The sequence below is a fragment of the Geotrypetes seraphini genome, chromosome 3 (assembly GCF_902459505.1).
Source record: "Geotrypetes seraphini chromosome 3, aGeoSer1.1, whole genome shotgun sequence".
In the NCBI taxonomy this organism is placed as follows: Eukaryota; Metazoa; Chordata; class Amphibia; order Gymnophiona; family Dermophiidae; genus Geotrypetes; species Geotrypetes seraphini.
In genome coordinates this window covers 404,105,605-404,131,887 of record NC_047086.1, presented here as the reverse complement: position 1 = coordinate 404,131,887, position 26,283 = coordinate 404,105,605, and positions in this window count along the sequence as shown.

The window sequence follows — 26,283 nt, the reverse complement described above, 5'->3', positions numbered from 1 at the left end:
GTTGGCCATGTTGATGTAGGTTGTTTAGGAGGTTGGTGATCCAAGTGATAATGTGATCAGAGGCAGTTATCAAGGGTACTGCTGGGGGAGGAAAGTTATTTTTAGGAGTTTGGCAGTTGTGGGGTTTTCTAAAGGTTCTAGTGTGTTGTAGGGTTCTGCAGTTACCTGTGGGGATGCCACAATGGTCATATTTTCAGCTTCTGATTGTACAGTTTTTCTTTTGTTAAGGAAGTAATCGGCTGGGCATCCGGTTGTGAAGTTTTTTCAGAGAGGCCTAATTCCAGAGCTGTGGTCATGTTGCACTTTAGTTGAAAGAGCTTTTTAATATTGAAGTTGTTGTTTTCTATTTCATGAGCGTAATAGGTTTTTTTGGCATCTGCAATGTTGTACATGTATTTATTGATTACAGAGCTCCAGGCTGTTTTGTGTTCAGGTAGTTTGCTTTTTTTCCACTGCCTTTCGAGTTTACGACAGGTTTGTTTGTCTGCTTTTAGTTTATCCGTTTTTAGTTTATCATGTGTAGTAAGGTGTGAAATATAGAAACATGACTGCAGATAAAGGCCCGTCCAATCTGCCCATCCGCAGCATCCACTTTCCCCAAGCTTCTTTGAATTCGGACACAGTCTTTGTCTCCAACATAAGTGGAAACATCTCTGTCTTTCTGTCACATTTTCTTGGTGTCTGATTACATTTCTTAGGGTTACCAGATTTTCTATCTGATAAAAGAGGGTGCATGACCCCTCCCTGTTCTGCCCCCTGACCCCGCCCCCCAAACCCAGCCCCACACAAACCTCGTTTCTTTGGGCCATGGTTGGAGTACATTCACGCCTGTGCAGATGCACTCCAACCATGGCCCGATCTGACCAGCAAAGTGTCGGGTTTTGAAAAGCCGTCCTGGGAAATCCAGATGTCAGGTAACCCTAGCATTTCTTGATAGAGAAGTAAAAGTATAAAGGGTCATGGATTTGATATACTGCCTTTCTGTTGTACAACCAAAACGGTTTACATTTATCATATACAGGGAATTTCTCTGTTCTTAGAGGGCTCACAATCGAAGTTTTTGTACCCAGTGGCAAATCATCAATCATCATTTTCAACAGAGAATAATGTAACTCATCTTAAAGGGTCCTGATCCTAATTAAGCTTCTTCAGTGGATGGGAAAATATAGCTTACTATTTTGAAAGGCATCCATCCATTCAGTACGTTACCGAAAAATGTCTGAAACGTAGAAGTCAGCTAATATCAAAAACAGTGAAATCTTACAATCAATTTCTTGAATATACCTTCACTCAACAATGGTGAGTATCGCAGCAACCATAGCATCAATTTACCTCCAAGACTTAACATTAATATGATCAAGATAAAAACTTGTATCTTGATGAAACAATAACAGCCTGGTCTCTCCATTCAAACAATCGCACTTACTATGCCACTGAGTCTATCAATGACTTGCTCATCTGCTGATCTCAATCGCTGCTTCTCTCTCTATCTATCCTCATTCAACCATTCATTCTATGCGTTCAACCTTGTCACTATTACATCTCACACTCTTTGCCTCTCTCTCCCTGTTCAACCAACACTTAAATACGTAAGCTTGCCCTCAAAATTCTTACTGGTGTAACAGCATTAAGTTTAAGTTTAAACTCACCAGGCTATTTGGTTTAACGCTCTTAAAGATAGCACCCGAATGAACCTGAACGCCGCGTGAACCTTTCATTCTTACATCACAATATAACCCAATCAGAGGTCATCAGAATGCTGGTAACCAATGATAACTACTTACCATTAAAATAGTAATACTCAATCAGCTTGTGTCGGCTCCTCGTTCATGCTTATTTTAAAATGATTGTGTTATACCATCTGTGTCCCACCCATCTACCAGGTTTCCCCGAAAATAAGACCTACCCCAAAAATAAACCCTAGCATGATTTTCGGGGTAGGCCTTAATATAAGCCCTAGTCATAGGCAGCCGCGCTTCCCCCGACCCGCCCCCACTGCACAGACGAACCACTGAACCCCCCCGCTGACCCTCCATCCTTCCCTCCCAACCGATCCCCACCGACAGTGAACATAAATACCTTCCAGCAGAGGAGCATCGGGCCAGCAGCACTCACAGGCCTTCTGAGTGCCGCGTTACTGATGATGTCATGAGTACCCAGAAGGCCCCAGCAAGAAGGCCGCAAAGCAGCCTGCGAGTGCTGCTGGCCCGACACTCCTCTGACAGAAGATATTTATGGTCACGGTCAGCGGGGATCAGTTGGGAGGGAAGAATGGAGGGTCAGTAGGGGTTTGGCTGTGCTGCCGCGGCGGTTGCTCGAGGGTTCTGCTGTGGGAGGGATGGAGGGATAGAAAGATGCTGCAGAGGGAAGGCACAAGGGGATGGGTGAGAGGAGAGGAAAGATGTTGCACATATGGGGGAAAGCAAAGAAGAAGAATTGGGGTGAAGGAGAGGAAGGGAGAGATGATCATGTACATGAAAAAAAATAAGCCCTACCCGAAAATAAGACCTAGTGCCTTTTTTGGGCCCCAAATGAATATGGTAAGACACTGTCTTATTTTCGGGAAGCACAGTATATCAACTTCTCATTCACACTTTTATTTAAAATTGTTATATTGTGCCAACTATGATATCCCTTTGAAGCACACATGAACAACCCATGATATTGTCTTAGTGGTCTTAAGTTATCTCCAACTTCAAATTTATTTATTTTAAAAATTTCTATACCATTTCGAACTAAGTTATTTACCTCATTTTATATATACAAAAATTGTAAAAACCATAATCAGACAAATAAACAAATACTCCTGAGAGAACCATCTTTAAAATAAAAGCCAAGAGGCTTATACAAAGAATCATAAGAAATTCTTCAACCAACAATACTCAAAGAGTTATTGTCTACACCAGACATGGGCAACTCCGGTCCTCGGGTTTTCAGGATTTCCCCAATGAATATGCATTGAAAGCAGTGCATGCAAATAGATCTCATGCATATTCATTGGGGAAATCCTGAAAACCCGAGGACCGGAGTTGCCCATGTCTGGTCTAGAAAAAGGCGTCTACAAATAATTGCGTCTTAAGCAGTTTTCTAAAACTGCCCTTTTCATAACATTTTCGTTATTGGCTAACAAGGGAATTCCATAGTTTAACCCCTGCACAGCAAAAGGTCATTTTACTAGTCTCAACATACTTTGGATTAACATAGACAACGTTTGATTTCGTTTTCATGAACACCACCTTGAATGACTTTCTTCAAATAAGTGTTAAATAAATTCTAATACTGTAAATAATAATAATAATGTCTGGGAGGTGTATGAGAAGAATCCATTGGTATTTGTGCACTATTGGGACTGGTTAACGCTGGGCTACCTGCTCTCTCTTGCTGTCAGCTGAAATTGGATCATGAGGGGGGGGGGGAGAGAGGGAGGGCACTCTCTAAAGTTAAAAAGGGATAGATTCCTTACAAACGTAAGGAAGTTCTTCTTCACCCAGAGAGTAGTAGAAAACTGGAACGCTCTTCCGGAGGCTGATATAGGGATTCAAGACAAAGTTAGACAAGTTCCTGCTGAACCGGAACGTATGCAGGTAAGGCTAGTCTTAATTAGGGCGCTGGTCTTTGACCAGAGGGCCTCCATGTGAGCGGACTGCTGGGCATGATGGACCACTGGTCTGACCCAGCAGTAGCAATTCTTATGACACATATATAAGCAGTGGCTCCCCAGCCCTGAAGACCCATGGTACTTCACTGCCACGGCTCCAGGCTGCTTATCGGTACATTAGCTGCTGAGTTCTTGCCCAGTTCCTAGAACTCTGTCCCAGGTCTGTGGTGCCAGTCTTATCGCACACAACTGTGTTCTGAGGGTTGTGCCCCTGTTCCCCACCAACCCCTTTCTGATATGGTTCCAAATGACACCGAAGCACTGTGACAGTGTTTATCTGAGACACCTCTACTGGGTTGCAGATGCCAATGCATCTTAACAAGGCACTGGGCTCTTACTATACTCTCAGTGGTGTACGATCACAGTATCGTGATTATCAGTCAACTCTACATGAACTCACTTGGTCAGGCGAGCTTTCAAGTTCAATAAGTTCAGTAGCACATGGTTTGTATCAGACTGTAAGCTGGGGCTGTTGGTCTATGTGACACCCAATTTCGCACAAGTTCAGAAAGGTCGGACCATCTTTTTCAATCCTTTTGAGACTCATCTTAGCCTTTAGAAATCTATTAAACCAACACAGAAAGGCTCAGATATGGGGCCTGCTCTCCTCCCAGGGATATAGGACGTGAGAAATTGTCGATAATCACAGGTTTATTCAGCAGTAAGGCCATTAAAGGCTTACTGGTGTTCACACAGCATGGCCAGGCAGCTATTCTGCTAAGCAGGAGAGTGCTTTCACAAGAGACCACACAATGAGGCTCCTTTCAAGAGCAGCCTTGCAGCGATCAAGCCTGCCTGTCCCTCTGCAGAGCCAAGAGAAAAGCACATATAAAAGCACTGCCAGTGCTTTCCTTTAGTTCATTCATTCAACAGTGGATTAGAGAGAGATTTCCGATTTATAGACACTCACTACATAAACTGTCACGTCGCCTTAACCCCTCAGAAACCACTCAGAGGAGGGATTCAATATACTGTATGTACAGATGGCAGTTCTGTGTCCTTGTGAAGACAGACAGGGGCAGATAGACCTTTAAAGAGAGCCTTAGGACTGTTGTCTATATTCTTTATGACATGCATGTTTTTAGGACGTCGGTACAATGCATGTATTGTATAGAACGCACGTGTTTTCTTCTAAAGGTTGTTATTTGTTAAGACTGGAAGGAGGATGTAGACTTCAACTGTTCTGTCCTCATGGCTAAACAGAGAATTCCAGTTAAAAAAACATCAGAGCCTCTTCTTAAATTGCTAGATATTCATTTACAGAATAATTGCCCAAATAAGATCTTATTGTAAGGTGAGCTGGAATTAAAGGTCAACATTACACAGAGCCTGAGTCCATAATCTAATCTAATCTAAATCTTGGATTCATATACTGTGTCATCTCCCCAAAAGGAGCTCGACTCGGTTCACATAAAAATAGATAATCATAAGAACATAAGCAGTGCCTCTGCTGGGTCAAACCGGAGGTCCATCGCGCCCAGCAGTCCGCTCACGTGGCGGCCCATCAGGTCCAGGACCTGTATAATCCTCTATCTATACCCCATCCCCTTTTCCTTCAGGAAATCATCTAAACCCTTCTTGAAACCCAATAGCGTACTCTGTCCTATCACACCCTCTGGAAGCGCATTCCAGGTATCCACCACCCTTTGGGTGAAGAAGAACTTCTTAGCATTGGTTCTGATTCTGTCCCCTTTTAATTTTTCCGAATGCCCTCTCGTTCTTGTAGTTTTCAAAAGTTTGAAGAATCTGTCCCTCTCCACTTTCTCTGTGCCCTTCATGATCTTGTAAGTCTCTATCATGTCCCCTCTAAGTCTCCGCTTTTCTTTCTTAAGGTACGGCGACCAATATTGGATGCAGTACTCCAGATGCGGGCACACCATCGCCCGATACAACGGCAGGATAACGTCCTTCGTTCTGGTTGTAATACCTTTCTTGATAATACCTAGCATTCTGTTCACCTTCATAGAGGCCACTGCGCACTGTGCCGACGGCTTCATTGTTTTGTCCACCAGTACCCCTAAGTCCTTCTCTAGTCTACTTTCACCCATTACGAGCCCTCCCATCATATAGCTGTACATCGTGTTTCTGTTTCCTACATGTAAGACTTTACAATTCTCTACATTAAAAGTTCATCTGCCATTTATTCGCCCACTCTCCCAGTTTGTTCAGGTCCCTTTGTAAATCTTCACAATCCTCCTTAGTCCTAACCCCACTAAAAAGTTTTGTGTTGTCTGCAAATTTTATAACTTCGCACTTCGTCCCTGTGTCTAGATTAGAGAGAAAATAATTTATTAATGAAGACAAGTGATGATGCCTTGTCCTATTAATTCATTCTTTTGTAAACCAAATCGAGCCCCACTGTTGGAATGACTCGGTATACAAGATCAAGGATTGGATTGGACCCTCATCCGATATCCTAGAGAGAAGATAATTAATTTTCCTTAGAACAATTTTCTAAGAACTGTTGAAATAACAGAGTTTTCATAGATTTACGGAAAATCTGGAAGTAGAAAAGAGTTCTAACACAAGAGGGAATCCCATTCCAAATCATTGTAAAAGCATATGAGAAAGATCGAGTAATATTTCCAATGGATTTTATTCCTCTTAAAGATGGAAAGGACAGTTTAAATTTCTGAGAGTTTCTTGAATCAAAAGATCTCTGATTATTCAAAGATAGAGGAATCAAAGATGTAAATAGCTCATGTATGATTTTAAAAACCATAGAAGTGTTTGATTTTTGAAGATCATACGAATGCTCAGGTTAAAAAATGTTTTTTCACTTTATGGAAACTTCGTACCATTAAACACTATTTTGACTTCCTCTCTTTTCGACTGCTGGTCCAATCTCTGATCTTAAGCATCTTAGATTACTGCAATATTATATACTTGGGATCCTTTAAGAAAACCATCAAATGATTGAGAGTCATTCAGAATGCTGCTGTCCGTCTCATTTAAGGTCTCAAAAAATCAGATCATGTAAGCCCATATTACAAAAAATTACACTGGCTGCCGATGGAGGCAAGGGTCATCTTCAAGTTTGCCTGCCTCTACTTCAAAACCATAACAGGTTCATCACCAATCTACCTGTCTCACCATTTTGAATTTCCAGGCACCACTTGCATAAATAGTGCCTACCTGTTTGCTTTTCTATCCTTGAAGGGCTATATCTACAAGAGATTCCTTGATAGATCATTATCATTCCAAGCAGGCAAATGGAATAAATGTTTAACCCTTTCAGGACCAAGGGACATATTTGTCCCATAACTTTAAAATCCTATAAATTTTGATTGGGGATAGTCTACAGTTCTAAATTTGATATGTACGGATTCCATAGGATACTGCCTTTATGTAAACAAACTGGTTCCGACATTCATTCATTAGCGTTGTTGCCAGATTGACGAGAAGATTCACTTGCCACACTGTCCATAAGCCAGAAGTGTGATTTTAAAAAAAAAAAAATAATGATATTTCACAAAAAAAATCAATTTTTTGGCATCTGCAAGCCCTTTTTACCATAAAAATGTCGTCAAAACCACAAAAATTGGCCTACAATCCTTATGGTCCTGAAAGGGTTAACCAGCTTCATTTCAAATGCACCTTCCTACCAAACCTTCAGGAAGTCAATTCATAAATTTCTCTGACTCCTTTCCTGTCTTGTTGTATCTTTGAAATGCTTCCAGATAAATTATGACTAATCTTGACATGCTAATGTAATTTGAAAGTCTTTTTTGTAACATCGCTGTCTGTACACAGTCTCTTCCTCTCTAAACCGCTTTGAACTGCTTGTGGTATTGCGGTATACAAAAATAGTTATTATTATTATTATTTAAACTGTCTCTAAGATAGACAGGGAGCCAGTGAAGATTTCTCACAAATGACTAGGATGAGAGTTGCTGTTGATGCTCCTGTATAGGTCGATAGTGAGGCCCCATTTGGAGTATTGTGTTCAATTTTGGAGACCGTATCTGGCAAAGGATATAAGAAGACTTGAAGCGGTCCAGAGGAAGGCGACAAAAATGGTAGGAGGTATGCACCAAAAGATGTATGAGGAGAGACTGGAAGCCCTGAATATATATAGCTTAGACTAGAGGAAAGGAGGGACAGGGGAGATATGATTCAGACATTCAAATACTTGAAAGGTATTAACATAGAACAAAATCTTTTCCAGAGAAAGGAAAATGGTAAAACCAGAGGTCATAATCTGAGGTTGAGAGGTGGTAGATGCAAGAGTGATGTTAGGAAATTCTTCTTTACGGAAAGGGTGGTGGATGCCTGGAATGTGCTCCTGAGGGAGGTGGTGGAGAGGAAAACGGTGACAGAGTTCAAAAGGGTATGGATGAACACAGAGGATTTCTAATCAGAAAATAATGGTATACACTGAGGGGCTCATAATTGAAAGAGAAAAACGTCCAAAAACCGGCCTAAGTCGGCACTTGGACGAACATTTCTCAAAAACGTCCAAGCGCCGATAATAAAACCGGGTTTTGGACGTATTTCTAAACGACCTAGGCCTTCATAGTGCCGCTCAACGTCCAAAGCTAAACGGGGCGTTTTGGGAGGCATGTCGAGGGCGGGAGTTGGGCAGGACGTGGGCCGGCTTAGACTTAGTCGTACAGTATTTATAACCGAAAGTTTAACAACAGAGCCTAGACGGAACTTGGACAAAAACCCACCTAAACTCACCAGATAAGCACTGCAAACACATAACACAGACCCCCACACACTATCCCAGTGATCACCAAACCCCCCCCACCCCATAAAAATTTTATTCACAACTTTAAATTTCAGCCTCCAGACTATCATCACCTGGCATCCTGGCATAGGAAAGCCTAGTCGTCCAGCCCAAAGGCAGCTGAAGTCATCTTGGGGGTGGATAAGGGACCAATAGAGAGGAGGACCCATGCCCATAAGCCTCTGTAATCACTGCATTGATACTTAAACATGTGCACTCCCCTATACACCCCCAAAACTCTTTTTTACTGGCATATAAGTGGCTCCTGCAGCCATAAGAGCTATTGGGGTGGTAGATAAGTGGGTCTAGGGGATTCTAGTGGTGGTTTGGGGGGCTCACCATGACCTATAAGAGAGCTGTAGTGAGGAGAAGCCATGGCACCCTTTTTATGAAGTTCACAGCAGTGCCCTGTAAGGTACCCCACTATTTAGGTGGCATGTCTGGGTGTGCAGTCCATCACTTTGCAGACCCCTCCCACGTCTAACAGGGCTTGCTCTAGGCATTTTGAACTTGGATGGAAAGTTGGACGGAAATGTGGTATAAAGATGGACGATTTAGTGGCTTGGACAATCAGATCAGCAGGACATATAATTAAACGATTTCTGAAAGTCAAAAAAAGTTGGACGTATCTTTTGAAAATGTGTCTTAGGCTCTTTTTAACTTTGGACGACTTGCAAGATGGACATAAACGGACTTAGACGTCCCTTTCGATTATGCCCCTCTGAAGAACTAAGACCAGTATTGGGCAGACTTGACCGTCTGTATCCCGTATATGGCCATTCAGTTGAGGATGGGCTGGGATGGTTTAGATGAGCTGGAGTGAGCTTCGATGGAGACTCCAGTAGATGCACAATACTGGGCAGAGCTCTGGGTTTCTGGCCCGCAAATATCTAAGAAAAAGAACCATTTTTATTACATCACTGAATTATAGAGAGTGTATTTTTGGGCAGACTGGATGACCATTCGGTTCTTTATCTGCCATCATTTACTATGTTACTATGTTCTCCCCCACTATGAATGTGTCTTCACTCCCCCCAATACCTCTAGTTCTTTGCCAGCGCAAACAGCAACTTCAACGCCAGAGTCGGCTCTCCCTCTGAAATCACTTCTGGGTTCTGTGGCAGAGAGAATACTGACACTGACGTGAGCAGCAAGTTGGTGAGGCTGCGTGCACCAGGAAAGGGGAAAGGGAAGTAGCGTGGAAGGGGGGCAGGGAAGGAGCGGGGCGGGGGAGGGGTGCCTGTCACCCTCGCTACACCACTGGTGGGAATGCACATAACTTGCAGTAATTTGTTAATGACATATGTTACTGGGAGCCCCACCCATGTCCCGCCTCCTTGCCATTTACCTGCTGCTATTTTTATGAGTAAGTGTACACTTCACCCGTGTAAGTGCTCACATTCCAGACATTTATGCATTAACAAATTATACGAAGATGCACAGCATATAATATGTTCATATAATGATTCAAAATGTTGTGTGATCGTGGCACCGAGGTACCCCCCCCTCTTCAAACCCAGCATGCACCCAAAAAGAGGGAGAAAAAGCCTCAGACTAATGTAGCAGTAACATAGTAACATAGTAGATGACGGCAGATAAAGAACCGAATGGTCCATCCAGTCTGCCCAACCTGATTCAATTTAAATTTTTTAATTTTTTTTTTGTAGTTATTTCTGAGCAAGAATCCAAAGCTCTACCCGGTACTGTGCTTGGGTTCCTACTGCCGAAATCTCTGTTAAAACCTACTCCAGCCCATCTACACCCTCCCAGCCACTGAAGCCCTCCCCAGCCCATCCCCCACCAAACGGCCATACAGAGACACAGACTGTGCAAGTCTGCCCAGTACTGGCCTTAGTTCAATATTTAATCTTATTTTCTGATTCTAGACCCTTTGTGTTCATCCCACGCTTCTTTGAACTCAGTCACAGTTTTACTCTCCACCACCTCTCTCGGGAGCGCATTCCAGGTATCCACCACCCTCTCCGTAAAGTAGAATTTCCTAACATTGCCTTTGAATCTACCACCCCTCAACCTCAAATTATGTCCTCAGGTTTTACTATTTTCCTTTCTCTGGAAAAGATTTTGTTCTACGTTAATACCAATATAGAACCAAATCAAAACTGCTTTTGATACTTTCACTGGCACAGAACAGCTCAGGTTTAGAAAAGGGCAAAGTCACCCGGAGGCACGTTCAAGGACTTAGCTGACAAAAGACGACTTGAGCTCCAACGCTGTCACGTCTTCTCCAATCTTCCCAACAATTGACCTTGTTTCACCAATGTTTGGCTCATCATTTATGCATGCAAAACACACACAAATGTGGATGCCTCTATATCATTCTTCTTTCTAGATCTAAGTAATAGAGATGAAATGGTAGAGAAAGCTTTTTTGCCGAGTATTGATATTAGATTCGATGTCTGCCTGGTGTCAATCTTTGAGACATTTTATGATGAGGCTGTGGCTGGACTGAAAAAACATTTCTCAATTGGGGATTTCAGTTTTGCAAATGAAGCAAGAAACTAATTCATGTGGCACAGCTATTATGCGCTAGATGTAACTGGCAGGCAAAATCTGAAACTTAAGAAACTGGATAGAGTTCATCTTGTCTGTACATTATGTGATGAAATTCTGCAAGAGCATCAAGATCGATTAAATGTTTTAATCCACTCAAGAAGAAGCCATCACAGTGAAAGCCACATCAAAGGCCACCAATGAAATATGAATGGGAATGAAAATACACCAATAAGGGCTGATCAGAGCTCAACCTCCTGAGAAAATACACATTCCATGGTACTATGTTTCCACCATCCAATACACACACCAGACAGACACCGATTCATTGCTGCCAAGTGTCATTTTTAAGAGGAAAGATCACATTGAACTTTTCTGACTCACAAAGTCCAAGATATCAAGGAGAACCCAGGAGCAAAGTCAGGTTTCTTCTGTGCATTTTAGCAAATTAGCTGAAGGATCGCAGCCCTCACACAAGGGGATCAAACTAATGTCCTCAAAATGTACAGACTTGTCTACCTGCATTCTCCAGTGTGTTCCTTCCAATAGATGCCGATAAAATATATGATCACACTCTTAGATTCTAATAAAATCATGGTAATAGAGCAAAAGGACAACTTGACTGGTTAATGCTGAATAAAGATCACCAGGGCCAGTAGTAAGACAGGCAGATTCTCAGTTTAGCATGGACTGACCAAGGGGCTCATTTTCAAAGAAGAAAAACATCCAAAAAGTGGCATATAAGGGCAGATGGACATTTTTCTCACCAAACTCTTCCAATTCACTATTTTCAAAACCCATTTTCTGGACAGATTTCTATACTGTTTGTCTGCAGAGCATCTCATAGGTAGTGGAACACTTTTCTGTTTGGGGAGGACCCAAAAGCTCTGGCCTAGACCCTGCCCCAGAATGACCAAGCTCCACCCCACACCCTGCCCCCATAATAATAGCACTAATTGTAAATGCCATTTCTTTTATTCATTTTTCATATACACACAATATAATCTTATTAACAACACATAATGGTAATCACAAAATTCAACTACACAAAGCACACTCTTTTTCCCTTCCCCACCCCTGCACAGCATTTCTTCCTCTCTCCTCCACCCCCATGTGCAGTGTCTCCCTCTCTCTCACTGTCCACCATCTCTCTCTCGCTCATTCCCCCCTTGCTGCAAAGGGAGTGGGGAAAGAGAGAGAGAGGGAGGGATTTAGGGTGCATCTCTCCAACTCTTTCTACTGCCATAACCAACATTTCTCCCTCTCCTATTCCCTGGATTGTGTGCAGCATCTTTCGCCCCTGCCCACTAGCCTCATGCCCAACATTTCTCCTTCTATCATCGCTCTCCAGTACCATATCACATCTCTTCCTCCATTCCCTCCATCGTCATGTCTAACATTCCTCCCTCTTGCATCCCTTTCAGTTTGTCCCACTCTTCGCTCTCCACCACCATATCCAATATTTCTCCCTTTCACTTCTCTCTTCCTCACTCCTCTCCTACCACCATGTCCAACAATTCTCCTTTTTTCCTTTCCCCATGTACACCATCTCTTTCCCTCTCATTCACACCCATTCTCAACAATTCTCCCTTTCTATTCCCTCCCCCACCTCAGCATGTCTCAAGTTCATGCCCCTTCCCTTCTGTGTCCCAATGCACTCTCTCTCTCCCTTCAAGTTCATGCCCCCTCCCAAGGGTTTGTACCTGGTTTCTGACTGGCTCTAAGACATCCAAGTAGGCTTCCTCCTTCTTGAGATCGATTTGCATGCACTGCTTTCACTGTATGCAAATAGATCCCATGCATATCCATTTGGGAAATCCTGAAAACCCCACCTGGCAAGGGCCGAGGTTGGACGCCCCTGTTCTAGATGACAGGAGAGATGCCTAAATCACTTTGAATACCAGATAATTTTATGGGTGAATGCAAAAGTAATTAGTTCATCTGTTACTTCTCAAACATACATCAGCAGACGTGAGGTTGTTATTAGTAGAGGGAAATTTGGAGATTTAGGGAGAAAAAAGGAAAGGGTTAGTATATATCAAAATAAAGATGTTTTGAGGCATGATGAATGTATGAGTGAGAAACATGTAAAGATAGGATATATTAATGCAAGATCAATTAAAAAGAAATTGACGATAATTTATTATTTGCTAGTTGAAAGACATTTTGATATTTTAGATATCACTGTATCATGGTTGCTTAAAGCTGATGAAGGCTTGTTGAATGATCGTTGTCCCTCAGGATGTAATTGGGATTGGGTATGTCGAGCTCATAAGCGGGGAGGTGGTGTAATTGTATTTTTCAAAGAAGGGATGGGATCATGGATGAACATTGTGAGGGTATTGTACTTCAAAATGGTAGTTTTGGACTGAGAATAGTTTATATTCCACCATCTATGCTTTTGAAAGATTGTTCTGTTTTGTTAGAATTCATCATAAATCTGAAAATAAACTATACTCAATTCATTTCGGTGGGAGATTTTAATATTCCAATGGGACCTGATGAGGTGGATAAGAAATATTGGGAAGTGCCACACATGAGGCTGGCAATGTTGTCCCGATTGAACCTCGTTTCATATCATTTCTTAAGCTTGATGTTGAAGAGATACAATGGACGGACCATCATTTATTGAATCTACATGTAGTAGTCCGCGATTTTAAAGAGGAACCGTTGATCAAAATTAGGCCATCATTATGAAAAGTGTGAGATACCAGCTCTTTAGGGTCTCTGGCAGATCCTATTGAGGATTATATTAAGAGCTGCTATTCTTCCCTAGAAGCTGCTTTGGCGCCTGAGAAGCTGGTGAAGTTGAAAAAAGGGTTGGTGGTCTCCTCCGATTACTAAGGTTAGGCAGGAAGTGAGGAAAGCTGAACAGTGTTGGAAAAAATCAAGAGATAGTGATGATTTAGAGAGTTATGAGATTCGATTGAAGGAATACCTTCATTTATGTCAGATTGAAAAGCAAAATTATGTACAAAATAAGATTAATGCCGCTTTGAATCATCCTCGGACATTGTTTAGCACTGAGAAGTCTGAGAGATTTAAAGAAACCTTAGAACCCTCAGCCACAACATATGCATCATATTTGGAAAAAAGTTGACTGTGAAGTATCTATTAGATAAAGAGGCTCTGCCATTACATTCGATTACTCCCACAATTCTATGGGAACAATTTGATGAAATCAATGTCAAAGAAGTAGAACTTGCGAAATCTCTGAGTTCTTGCTGTACTAGTTTTGACACACTATATTGTAAAACCCGTAGTGGGAGAAAAATGATAATAAAGACTCGCAAAATCCCACTATATCAGAAAAAGTGCAAGCACTACTGTTCTCTAACTAGAGGGGCCTCAGTTAAGTAGCCTACGCAAGTCATAGACTCTGACCGCACAAGTCTGCGTAGATTTCCAGCTCCTTTGCTCCAATCATCGGCACCCTCCAGTCCCTAACCTCCACTCTAATTAAAATTTTAAATTTTATTATGTATATATTCCTAAAAAGTATTTTATCCTAATTTTCATACAAAATTGTTACTGCTGTTCTATAAAATCTAAATATTAAATTCAATCGCACTGTTTCTTAGAAATGAGACTAAATTTTAACGTTAACTTATTCATAGTAGAATTTAAAGGTACTTAGCTCTACACTTAATATATTTTCACAGCAAATTGCTTCAAAACATGCCAACGTGGCCAACGTTTCGTGGGAACTCATTAAATCCACTGCTTCAGGGCCGGTTAGTAGAGCATGCTGTAGAAAATAGAGCAGAATTAACCAGGAAGAAATCAGTAATTGTTATTCTATACTAATCAACTAAGAAACCACACTTGCCTGCTGGAATGTCTCTACACAGAGAAAGTCTCAGTATAGCAAAAAAATGGCGACAGCCTCTTTTTCAAGGGAGTTATTGGCGTACTGACGTCATGAATGGGATCAAATTACATTAAAGTCACATAAGCCATGGGAAAAAAAAACGGGAAAAACCATTGATAAAGTTGAAAAAGGATATTAATAGAAATGTTGCCATTCTATGTGTTTAGGCCACCTGGACATAAAGATTGTAAACGGGTGATCCAACGTTGCTCATGTTGAGCGAGCCTACGACGAAAATTTCCGCCCCTTTTATCTGGTTTCACTATTTCTATAACAATGACCTTTAAAGAGGAAAACTCATGTTTCTTATCTATACAGTGTTTCGCTAGAGGGGCATTTCTATTTAAATTCTTGATGTTACTTTTGTGTTCGGTCAAACGAACATTTAGTTTACGCGAAGTTTGACCGACATAAAGAAGATCACACGGACATCTCAAAATATAAACAACCCCTTGAGTCTTGCAATCTGAGTAATGCTGCAGCACATATTTTCTATTATCTTTTGGATTTATAAAGAAATCACTACAATCCATAAGGGGACACATTTGGCAATTCCCGCACATATGGTGCCCTACATTTCCAGATGTGTAGGTGTTTCTACATTCTCTCAACATAGAAGGGCATAGTATTTCTTTAAGATTCCTATTCCTACGATAAGCTATCCTCAGGGAATAATCTTTAAATGTCCCCGCTATTTTAAGAATTTCCCAATGTTTTCTTAAACTATTGGCAATAAGATAGCTATTCTTAGAGTAAGTAAGTACGCAGGTCATGATTTTTTCATGTGCGTTAGAACTTTCAGCAATTTTGTCAGATAGCAGATGTTCACGGTGGTTGTAGTACGCTCGCTTATAAGCAGTGTTAACAATCTTCGGCGGATAACCTCGTCGTAAGAATTTATCTTTCAGGCGGTTAGCCTGAGATCTGAATTCACTGTTTGACGTACAAATTCTCCGAATTCGCAAAAATTGGGAGAAAGGGAGACTCTTTTTAAGATGTCCAGGATGAGCACTAGAGAAGTGCAATATAGAGTTGCAGTCAGTAGGTTTAGTGTAAACTGACATTACAAATTCATCTTGCAACTTTGTGACTAAAACATCCAGAAAAGAAATGCTGCTAGCACTGACGGTATGTGTAAATTTGACTTTAGGATGACAGTTGTTAATATAAGTCAAGAAAACTTCCAATTCAGCAAGTCCTCCGTTCCAAATGAGGAAAATGTCATCTATATATCTGATCCATAATTTCATCTGAACAAAAAACCGGGATGAGTAGATCCAACGTTGTTCGAAACAGTCCATAAAAAGATTGGCTATGGATGGGGCTACTGTAATACCCATCGCTATTCCTGAAGTTTGTTGAAAAAGTTCATTCTCAAACATAAAGAAGCTGTCCTGAAGTATTATAACAGCAAGTTGATAAAGAAACTCAGTAGGTACTTTTGGATTTAATCTGGATTCTAAGGTTGTACGAACAATTTCCAAAGCCTCAATTTGAGGAATGATTGTATATAGGGAACATACATCGATGGTAACCATAATTGACTGGGGGTCAGGTTTAATATGTTCCATTTTTCTCAAAAAAGCAGAAGTGTCCTGTAGATACGACGAAGTCTTCTTAACAAATTCTTGAAGAAATTTATCCAGATATATTGACGAAGCCTCCAGTAGAGCACCTCGATTCGAAACAATCGGTCTACCCGGGGGAGCCTCCAGAGACTTGTGTATTTTAGGGAGCAGATAAAGGATAGGAACAACTGGGTGAGGAACATTCAAAAAACAAAATTCTTTTTTTGTAATATAGCCCTGTTCCAAAGCATTTACAGTGAGTTTGTTAATCTTCAGCTGAAGCGCCTCTGTGGGATTTGTGCTGAGAATTTTATAATCTTCACTGTAAAGTTGATGATAAGCTTCCTTCATGTAGTCACTTCTATTAAGAAGTACTACTTTGCCCCCTTTGTCTGCTCTTCCTTAACAAATGCTCTCTCGATCTAATGGTTCTCATTATTGAAAGAACGAGATTAGCAATGACCAATATAAAATTGGAGATTGAAGAAAAATTAAAAGTTTTGAAACAGAATACCAACGAGAATGACTTTAAACATCAACAGGACGATCTTAAATGTAAAGTTGATGAACTACGTGTTGAGATACAAAAAGACAAATATAAAAAATTCAAGAGAGACGAGAATGATTATATACAACATAAGGTTTACCCATGGATTAAAAACCAAGACACCATGGATGCATCTAAAGGGAAGAAAGTTTCCTTTGACCAATCCTCTGATTCCTCTAATACGGGCGGAAGTTCAGATGAGGATTTTTTAAGTCCAAAACCTCAACAGCAACGAAGAGGTCGACAAAGGAGGGACAATGGCCGAGGACAAAGAAATCGTCAATATCAGGGCCAATATCAGGGCCAATATCAGGGCCCATACTCAAATCAAGGCCAGTATCAAGGTTATCAGAATCAGGGCCTACACCAATATCAAAGACCGCAGACCCGCTCTCAAAGAGGGCAGAGGCTTCCATGAAGGAACACTTAAAAGATTCCATGGTTGTTAATCTTTCTGATCATACTCTCTCGAATAATGAACTTATGTTACTCTCTAGAGGTCTCTCGTTTGTCCCTTTATCTCCTGGGGACAATTTTCAAGATAATATCGATATTGAGAAATTCTATCGCACTTTAAGAATTAAATCCTATTTTTCTTCTAAAGATGATGCAGTATTGGATGAGAACAAATCGCTTGTGTACCCGAAATCATGCTGGATACCCCCGGGACCAGTGGATCCCGTTGTTGAAACATTCCATAAACTGGTTAAAGCTGATATTGATCGAATAAATGAAGAAACTAGATATGTGCGAGCATATAATATGAGCAAAAAAGAGAAAGAAGCTATAGGTACACTTTCCTTGGATACAGAACTTGTAATTAGAAGAGCAGACAAAGGGGGCAAAGTAGTACTTCTTAATAGAAGTGACTACATGAAGGAAGCTTATCATCAACTTTACAGTGAAGATTATAAAATTCTCAGCACAAATCCCACAGAGGCGCTTCAGCTGAAGATTAACAAACTCACTGTAAATGCTTTGGAACAGGGCTATATTACAAAAAAAGAATTTTGTTTTTTGAATGTTCCTTACCCAGTTGTTCCTATCCTTTATCTGCTCCCTAAAATACACAAGTCTCTGGAGGCTCCCCCGGGTAGACCGATTGTTTCGAATCGAGGTGCTCTACTGGAGGCTTCGTCAATATATCTGGATAAATTTCTTCAAGAATTTGTTAAGAAGACTTCGTCGTATCTACAGGACACTTCTGCTTTTTTGAGAAAAATGGAACATATTAAACCTGACCCCCAGTCAATTATGGTTACCATCGATGTATGTTCCCTATATACAATCATTCCTCAAATTGAGGCTTTGGAAATTGTTCGTACAACCTTAGAATCCAGATTAAATCCAAAAGTACCTACTGAGTTTCTTTATCAACTTGCTGTTATAATACTTCAGGACAGCTTCTTTATGTTTGAGAATGAACTTTTTCAACAAACTTCAGGAATAGCGATGGGTATTACAGTAGCCCCATCCATAGCCAATCTTTTTATGGACTGTTTCGAACAACGTTGGATCTACTCATCCCGGTTTTTTTGTTCAGATGAAATTATGGATCAGATATATAGATGACATTTTCCTCATTTGGAACGGAGGACTTGCTGAATTGGAAGTTTTCTTGACTTATATTAACAACTGTCATCCTAAAGTCAAATTTACACATACCGTCAGTGCTAGCAGCATTTCTTTTCTGGATGTTTTAGTCACAAAGTTGCAAGATGAATTTGTAATGTCAGTTTACACTAAACCTACTGACTGCAACTCTATATTGCACTTCTCTAGTGCTCATCCTGGACATCTTAAAAAGAGTCTCCCTTTCTCCCAATTTTTGCGAATTCGGAGAATTTGTACGTCAAACAGTGAATTCAGATCTCAGGCTAACCGCCTGAAAGATAAATTCTTACGACGAGGTTATCCGCCGAAGATTGTTAACACTGCTTATAAGCGAGCGTACTACAACCACCGTGAACATCTGCTATCTGACAAAATTGCTGAAAGTTCTAACGCACATGAAAAAATCATGACCTGCGTACTTACTTACTCTAAGAATAGCTATCTTATTGCCAATAGTTTAAGAAAACATTGGGAAATTCTTAAAATAGCGGGGACATTTAAAGATTATTCCCTGAGGATAGCTTATCGTAGGAATAGGAATCTTAAAGAAATACTATGCCCTTCTATGTTGAGAGAATGTAGAAACACCTACACATCTGGAAATGTAGGGCACCATATGTGCGGGAATTGCCAAATGTGTCCCCTTATGGATTGTAGTGATTTCTTTATAAATCCAAAAGATAATAGAAAATATGTGCTGCAGCATTACTCAGATTGCAAGACTCAAGGGGTTGTTTATATTTTGAGATGTCCGTGTGATCTTCTTTATGTCGGTCAAACTTCGCGTAAACTAAATGTTCGTTTGACCGAACACAAAAGTAACATCAAGAATTTAAATAGAAATGCCCCTCTAGCGAAACACTGTATAGATAAGAAACATGAGTTTTCCTCTTTAAAGGTCATTGTTATAGAAATAGTGAAACCAGATAAAAGGGGCGGAAATTTTCGTCGTAGGCTCGCTCAACATGAGCAACGTTGGATCACCCGTTTACAATCTTTATGTCCAGGTGGCCTAAACACATAGAATGGCAACATTTCTATTAATATCCTTTTTCAACTTTATCAATGGTTTTTCCCGTTTTTTTTCCCATGGCTTATGTGACTTTAATGTAATTTGATCCCATTCATGACGTCAGTACGCCAATAACTCCCTTGAAAAAGAGGCTGTCGCCATTTTTTTGCTATACTGAGACTTTCTCTGTGTAGAGACATTCCAGCAGGCAAGTGTGGTTTCTTAGTTGATTAGTATAGAATAACAATTACTGATTTCTTCCTGGTTAATTCTGCTCTATTTTCTACAGCATGCTCTACTAACCGGCCCTGAAGCAGTGGATTTAATGAGTTCCCACGAAACGTTGGCCACGTTGGCATGTTTTGAAGCAATTTGCTGTGAAAATATATTAAGTGTAGAGCTAAGTACCTTTAAATTCTACTATGAATAAGTTAACGTTAAAATTTAGTCTCATTTCTAAGAAACAGTGCGATTGAATTTAATATTTAGATTTTATAGAACAGCAGTAACAATTTTGTATGAAAATTAGGATAAAATACTTCTTAGGAATATATACATAATAAAATTTAAAATTTTAATTAGAGTGGAGGTTAGGGACTGGAGGGTGCCGATGATTGGAGCAAAGGAGCTGGAAATCTACGCAGACTTGTGCGGTCAGAGTCTATGACTTGCGTAGGCTCCTTAACTGAGGCCCCTCTAGTTAGAGAACAGTAGTGCTTGCACTTTTTCTGATATAGTGGGATTTTGCGAGTCTTTTTTGTACTAGTTTTGAGCCATGCTAATCACAGGTTTTGAGTCAACTTGCAACAAAGATTGCCCCAATTTTGACAAAGTGTTCTCTGATAACTGTAAAGTAGATACAATAAAACCAATCTTGAAGAAACCCACTCTTGACAAACAACTCATGTCAAGTTATCGTCCTATTTCAGTTTTATGTTTTGTTGTACGAGTGTTAGAGAAAATTGCGTTGTGTCAATTAGAATAGTTCATGACAATATCAAGCTGCTTGGATAGAAATCAATTTGGATTTAGAAAAAAATCATATTGTAGAAACTCTACTTCTGTCATCTGTGGATGAGCTATGGTTAGGTATTGATCAGGGTCATTACTATTGTCTAGTTTCTTTAGCGTTTGACTCTTTAAACCATGATGGGATGTTAAAGCAATTTAAACAAATTGGGGTTGACAGTAAAGTTTATTGAGTGGTTTAGATCATTTCATGATAATAGGAGATTGTGTGTTCACAGTAATGGGGAAATTTCTGAAGAATTTAAGTTACTATGTTTAGTTCCACAGGGATCAGTTCTATCCACGACCTTGTTTAACATCTATCTGTCCCCTCTTGGATCCTTACTGGATGAATTAGGGGTCTTCTTTAGGATATATGCAGATGATGTTCAGTTCTTTTTAAAGTACAGGATTGGGGAGATCAGCTAATCAAAGAATGAATAATAATATAATAATAATAATAATTTATTTTCTTGTATACCGCCCCACAGACAGTTCTTGGCGGTTCACAACAGAAAACTGAGACATTTCAGCAGAACATATAATTTCAAGAATACACTACTACGTACAACAATTTCAATACATTGCTATCAATTTAAACACAAGTTAAAAATAATTGAAATATAAAAACACCATCATAAATAATAAAACTCAACATTCTTGTTTATCAAATAAGTAAGTTTTTAATAATTTCCTAAATGTAAAATAAGAGTAGGCTTGAGCAATCAACAGGCTCATCCAGGAATTCATCTTCCCTGACTGATACTCCAATGTCCTGTCCAAAAAAGTCTTATAACGACAGGCTCTTGGGGTAGGGAAGATAAACATACCTGAATTTCTGGTACATTTATTTTCTGAGGTTACTTCTGATCTATCCCCGTTAACCTTCATTTTATGCCCCTTCAGTCCAGAGTTTCCTTTCAATTGAAAGACTCATCTCATTGTATTTACGCCACGTAGGTATTTAAACGTCTCTATCATCTCCCCTCTTTCACCTTTCCTCCAACATATACAGATTGAGATCTTTAAGTCTATCCCAATACGCCTTATCACGAATACCACACACCATTTTAGTAGTCTTCCTCTGGACCGACTCCATCCTTTTTATATCTTTTTGAAGGTGCGGCCTCCAGATTTGTACACAATATTCTCATTTATGAGGTCTCACCAGTCTTATTCAGGGGCATCATTATTTTCTTTTTCCTATTGGCCATTCCTCTCCCTTTGCAACCTAGCATCCTTCTAGTTGTTACTTTTTCTACCTGTTAGGCCACCTTAAGAACATCACATACAATCACACTCAAGTCACACTCCTCTTTTGTGCACAAAGGTTCTTCACTTCCTAAACTATACCATTCCCTCGGGGGGGTTTTGCAGCCCATATGCATTACTCTGCATTTAGTATTATATCTTAGCTGCCAATTTCTTGACCATTTTTCAAGCTTCACCAGGTCCCTCCTAATGCTATCAGGGGTGTCTATCCAATTGCAGATTTTGATATCATCCACAAAGAGGCAAACCTTACTACACAGCTCTTCAGCATATCACGTACAAAAATGTTAAAAACTACAGGCCAAACCATGAGTGAGCGCCATTGACCATTACCTTCTGTTGCCTTCCACTCAACCAGTTCCTAACCCAGTTTGTCATTTAAGGGCCCATCCTGAGGGCATTCAGTTTATTTATTAGATGCCAAAGGCTTTGCTAAAATCTAAATATACCAAATCTAGGTGCTCTCTCTCGGGATACTCCTTAACTCATCGTCATACCAATCATTCAGAAGATCACTGAAAACCCATTTATTTGACAAATTCGTTTAAACTTGCTCAAACGATTTCCTCTATGTCTACTTGCATGCTCCTACCTCCTGTTATATATAATTATGTTACACGCCTGTTTGTTTCCTCCTACTTCATGCTCATGATATAACTTTGCTGCATTCATGCAGCCTCTCTTGTGGTAAACCGTCTTGAACTGAAAGGTATGATGGGATATAAATAAAGCTATTATTATTATTATATATCACTTACTGTTTAAATTCCTCTAGATTACAATCTTCAGTCAGAGAGACCTTTTTATTTTTTTAAGTGTTTCTTTCAGGAAGACTTCTTTAGTATATTCATCCAGCTGATGTCTTGATGTCACCTGAGAAGCTCATTATCAAGGCATTTAATGGCTATAATGTGTTATTTGCCCCTTAATGTGCAATTTATATTACCGTTTCTTTAAGTTACTACAGGTTACATACTAATGAGCTACACAACATGCAGATTTATGTAAAACAACGAATTAATATGTAAATTTAATAGCACACTTTGTAGTGAACTACGGCCAGATTTAGGTTGTGCGGGTGTCTGAGCTCTGCCCCCCCCCCCCCCCGCAGTCCGCTGGGGAGAATCAACTGCCTGCTTTCTTTTAAAAACAAGCAGAGGGACCAGCTACCACTATCGGGAGCCCATCAGCCCGATCCTGCCGAGTGTCTGAGCTCCGCCCCCCCCCCCCCCCCCCCGCAGTCCGCTGGGGAGAATCAACTGCCTGCTTTCTTTTAAAAACAAGCAGAGCGACCAGCCACCACTATCGTGAGCCCATCAACCCGATCCTGCTGAGTGTCTGAGCTCCACTCCCCCCCCCCCCCCCGCAGTCCGCTGGGGAGAATCAACTGCCTGCTTTCTTTTAAAAACAAGCAGAGGGACCAGCCACCACTATTGGGAGCCCATCAACCTGATCCTGCCGGGTGTCTGAGCTCCGCCCCCCCCCCCCCCCCCGCAGTCCGCTGGGGAGAATCAACTGCTTGCTTTCTTTTAAAAACAAGCAGAGGGACCAGCCACCACTATCATGAGCCCATCAACCCGTTCCTGCCGGGTGTCTGAGCTCCCCCCCCCCCGCAGTCCGCTGGGGAGAATCAACTGCCTGCTTTCTTTTAAAAAAACAAGCAGAGGGATCAACCACCACTATCGGGAGACCATCGACCTGATCCTGCCAAGTATCTGTGCTCCGCCCAATAACTACCTGCTTTTTATTTCCAAGCAGCGGGATCGCCACTACAGAGAGCCCATCGACCCAATCCTGCGATTAAGAACTGCCTGCCTGCATATGTAACTGCTAGGCATATGTTACCATCAGAGTCATACAATTGCTAGATGAAAATTTAACCACTAGATGTATGTGTAATTGGTGAAGTCTTGAATTAGGACTACTTAGGAATTTTTGAGGCATATGTTATCATCAGAGACACAAATAGCTGTTAAATGCATGAGTAACTGATAGCTGCATGTGTAATTACTAGAGACTTGTCGTAGAACTGCTTAAGATCTATATCCCTTTGGACCACCTTCAAAACATACACCAATCCAGTCAACAACCATACAAACAATAACTCAAGAATTTACAGGGAAACCATTACACTTCTGTGCTAGGAAGAAATACCATACCCTGCAAACATGAATCTCCTCCTGATTTTCCTGATCTGTCTGCTAATTGGCAACATCAAAGATGTTAACTCCCTCCACCCACAATCACAATCAATCAACTACCCGGATCTCTCACTTTTACACATCTCTATTCCACAAGAAAACAAAACAAATCACATTACTGCTATCTCAAATAAAAGAAGACACCAACGAACCCTTAAAAAAAGAATAAGGCAAGTAAAACCCATCAAAACCAATACCGCTACCAAACCTATCACACCCACATCTGTCCCCTGTGCATACCTTAATACTAGATCTGTCAGGAATAAAGCCTTCCTAATTAATGATTGGATCATTAACAAGCAAATAGCCTGCCTTTTACTAACTGAAACATGGTTACTATCAGAAGATGATCCAATAATAATTGACCTCCTACCAGACAATTTTAAAATCCTTACGCTAAACCGCGTGGGAAAAAAAGGAGGAGGTCTAGCAATTATTCTTAAAGATGGATTTGAGTTTGAACTATTAGATTCCAAAATGAGCGACCAACTAGAAATTCTAGCCTGTAAAATTAGCAACCGTCATCTAGAAGAATCCCTATCATGCATATTATTCTATGTCCCACCAAAAAGCTGGCCAAATGCCAAAGAAGACTTCTGTGCATTTGTCCTAAACAATTCACTTGGTTCTTCTTACAATATCATCGCAGGAGACATAAACTTACACCTAAATGAAGAGGACAATACAAACGCGAAAGAGTTTAAAAACTTTCTATCCCTACTCAATTACAACCTCCCTCTACCCACACAAACACATGAAAAAGGCCATCAGTTAGATATGGTAGCCATGTCCACAAAGGACATCCCAAACCCTGCCATCTCTATATGTAAAGGCACCTGGTGTCATGATATCTGGTCTGATCATTTTACTTATTATTTCAAGCTAATCTGGTCTTATTCTAAATCTAAAACACGCCCAATAATAAAAAGAGAACATCACACCAGAGGCTATATTAATTCAATAGATTTCTGGTCACAATATAAATTGCAATCAGAGATAGAAGAAGGAATCGATTTCTGGGATCACTGGATGACAACCAGCACATCCATTTTAGATAAAATCGCCCCTATACGCAATAGCAAAAGCAATGCAAATAAATATAACAAATGGTTTGACACCGAACTTCTAAAACTGAAACAACTAGCTAGACGACTAGAAAGAACTTGGAAAAAACAGGAGAACTAACAGACCGTAACAAATGGAGAGCTAACATAAAAATCTACAAACAAATGATAAAAGACAAACGAAAAGCATTCTACTCAATTAAAATCAACTCATCTTGTAATGGTTCACAAGGAATCAATACAAAAGAGCTATTCAACCTGATCACAAATTTATTTGACACCGCTCGCTACACCACACCCACACACAACTCTAAGTTACCCTCTGCAAATGACTTAGCACTACACTTCGATTCGAAAATTAAAAACCTTAGAATTCATTGTTCAACAAACGACCCTAGTGATCATCCGATACCTATCACCCAAGGAAATGATACACCGGCAGACATGATCTGGAGCTCCTTTCAAGATTTAGAGTGGAACAATTACAACAGACTATATAACAAATACTCTAAATCCTATTGCGTTCTGGACTCATGCCCCCCAGAAATCATGAAAGCGGCACCTTTAGTATTTAATCTATCGTTGATGCAATATTTGGCTCATAACCTAAAAACTGGGAAGTTCCTCTCTAATAATGGTCACATAATAATAACCCCAATTCTAAAAAATCGAAAAGAATCTTCAGCTATAATATCCAACTACAGACCAGTAGCATCCATTCCGTTTATTGTAAAAATTATGGAGGGATTGGTACACACCCAACTGATGGATTATCTGGATCAGTTCTCTCTCCTACATGAAACTCAATCCGGTTTTAGACCGTTATTCAGTACTGAGACAGTAATTGCGGCTATTTTAGACAATCTGCGCCTACTGTTTAGTAAGGGCCTTAATGCCCTGGTTATGCAATTCGATATGAGTTCTGCCTTTGATCTAGTAGACCACGGGAAATTGCTGCAATGCCTAGATGCCATTGGTATCAGGGACGAGGTGCTGAATTGGTTCTGTGGCTTCCTTATGTCCCGCACTTATCAAGTACGTTTTAATTATGAACTTTCAGATACCTGGAGCAATCCATCCGGTGTGCCACAAGGGTCTCCGCTATCTCCATTGCTCTTCAACGTCTACATGTCCTCACTAGGCACGCAGCTAACCCAGATGATTTTACGATCATCATCCCATTCGTTAATTCTATCTCTGAAACTATTCCTAAAGCTTCAGAAGC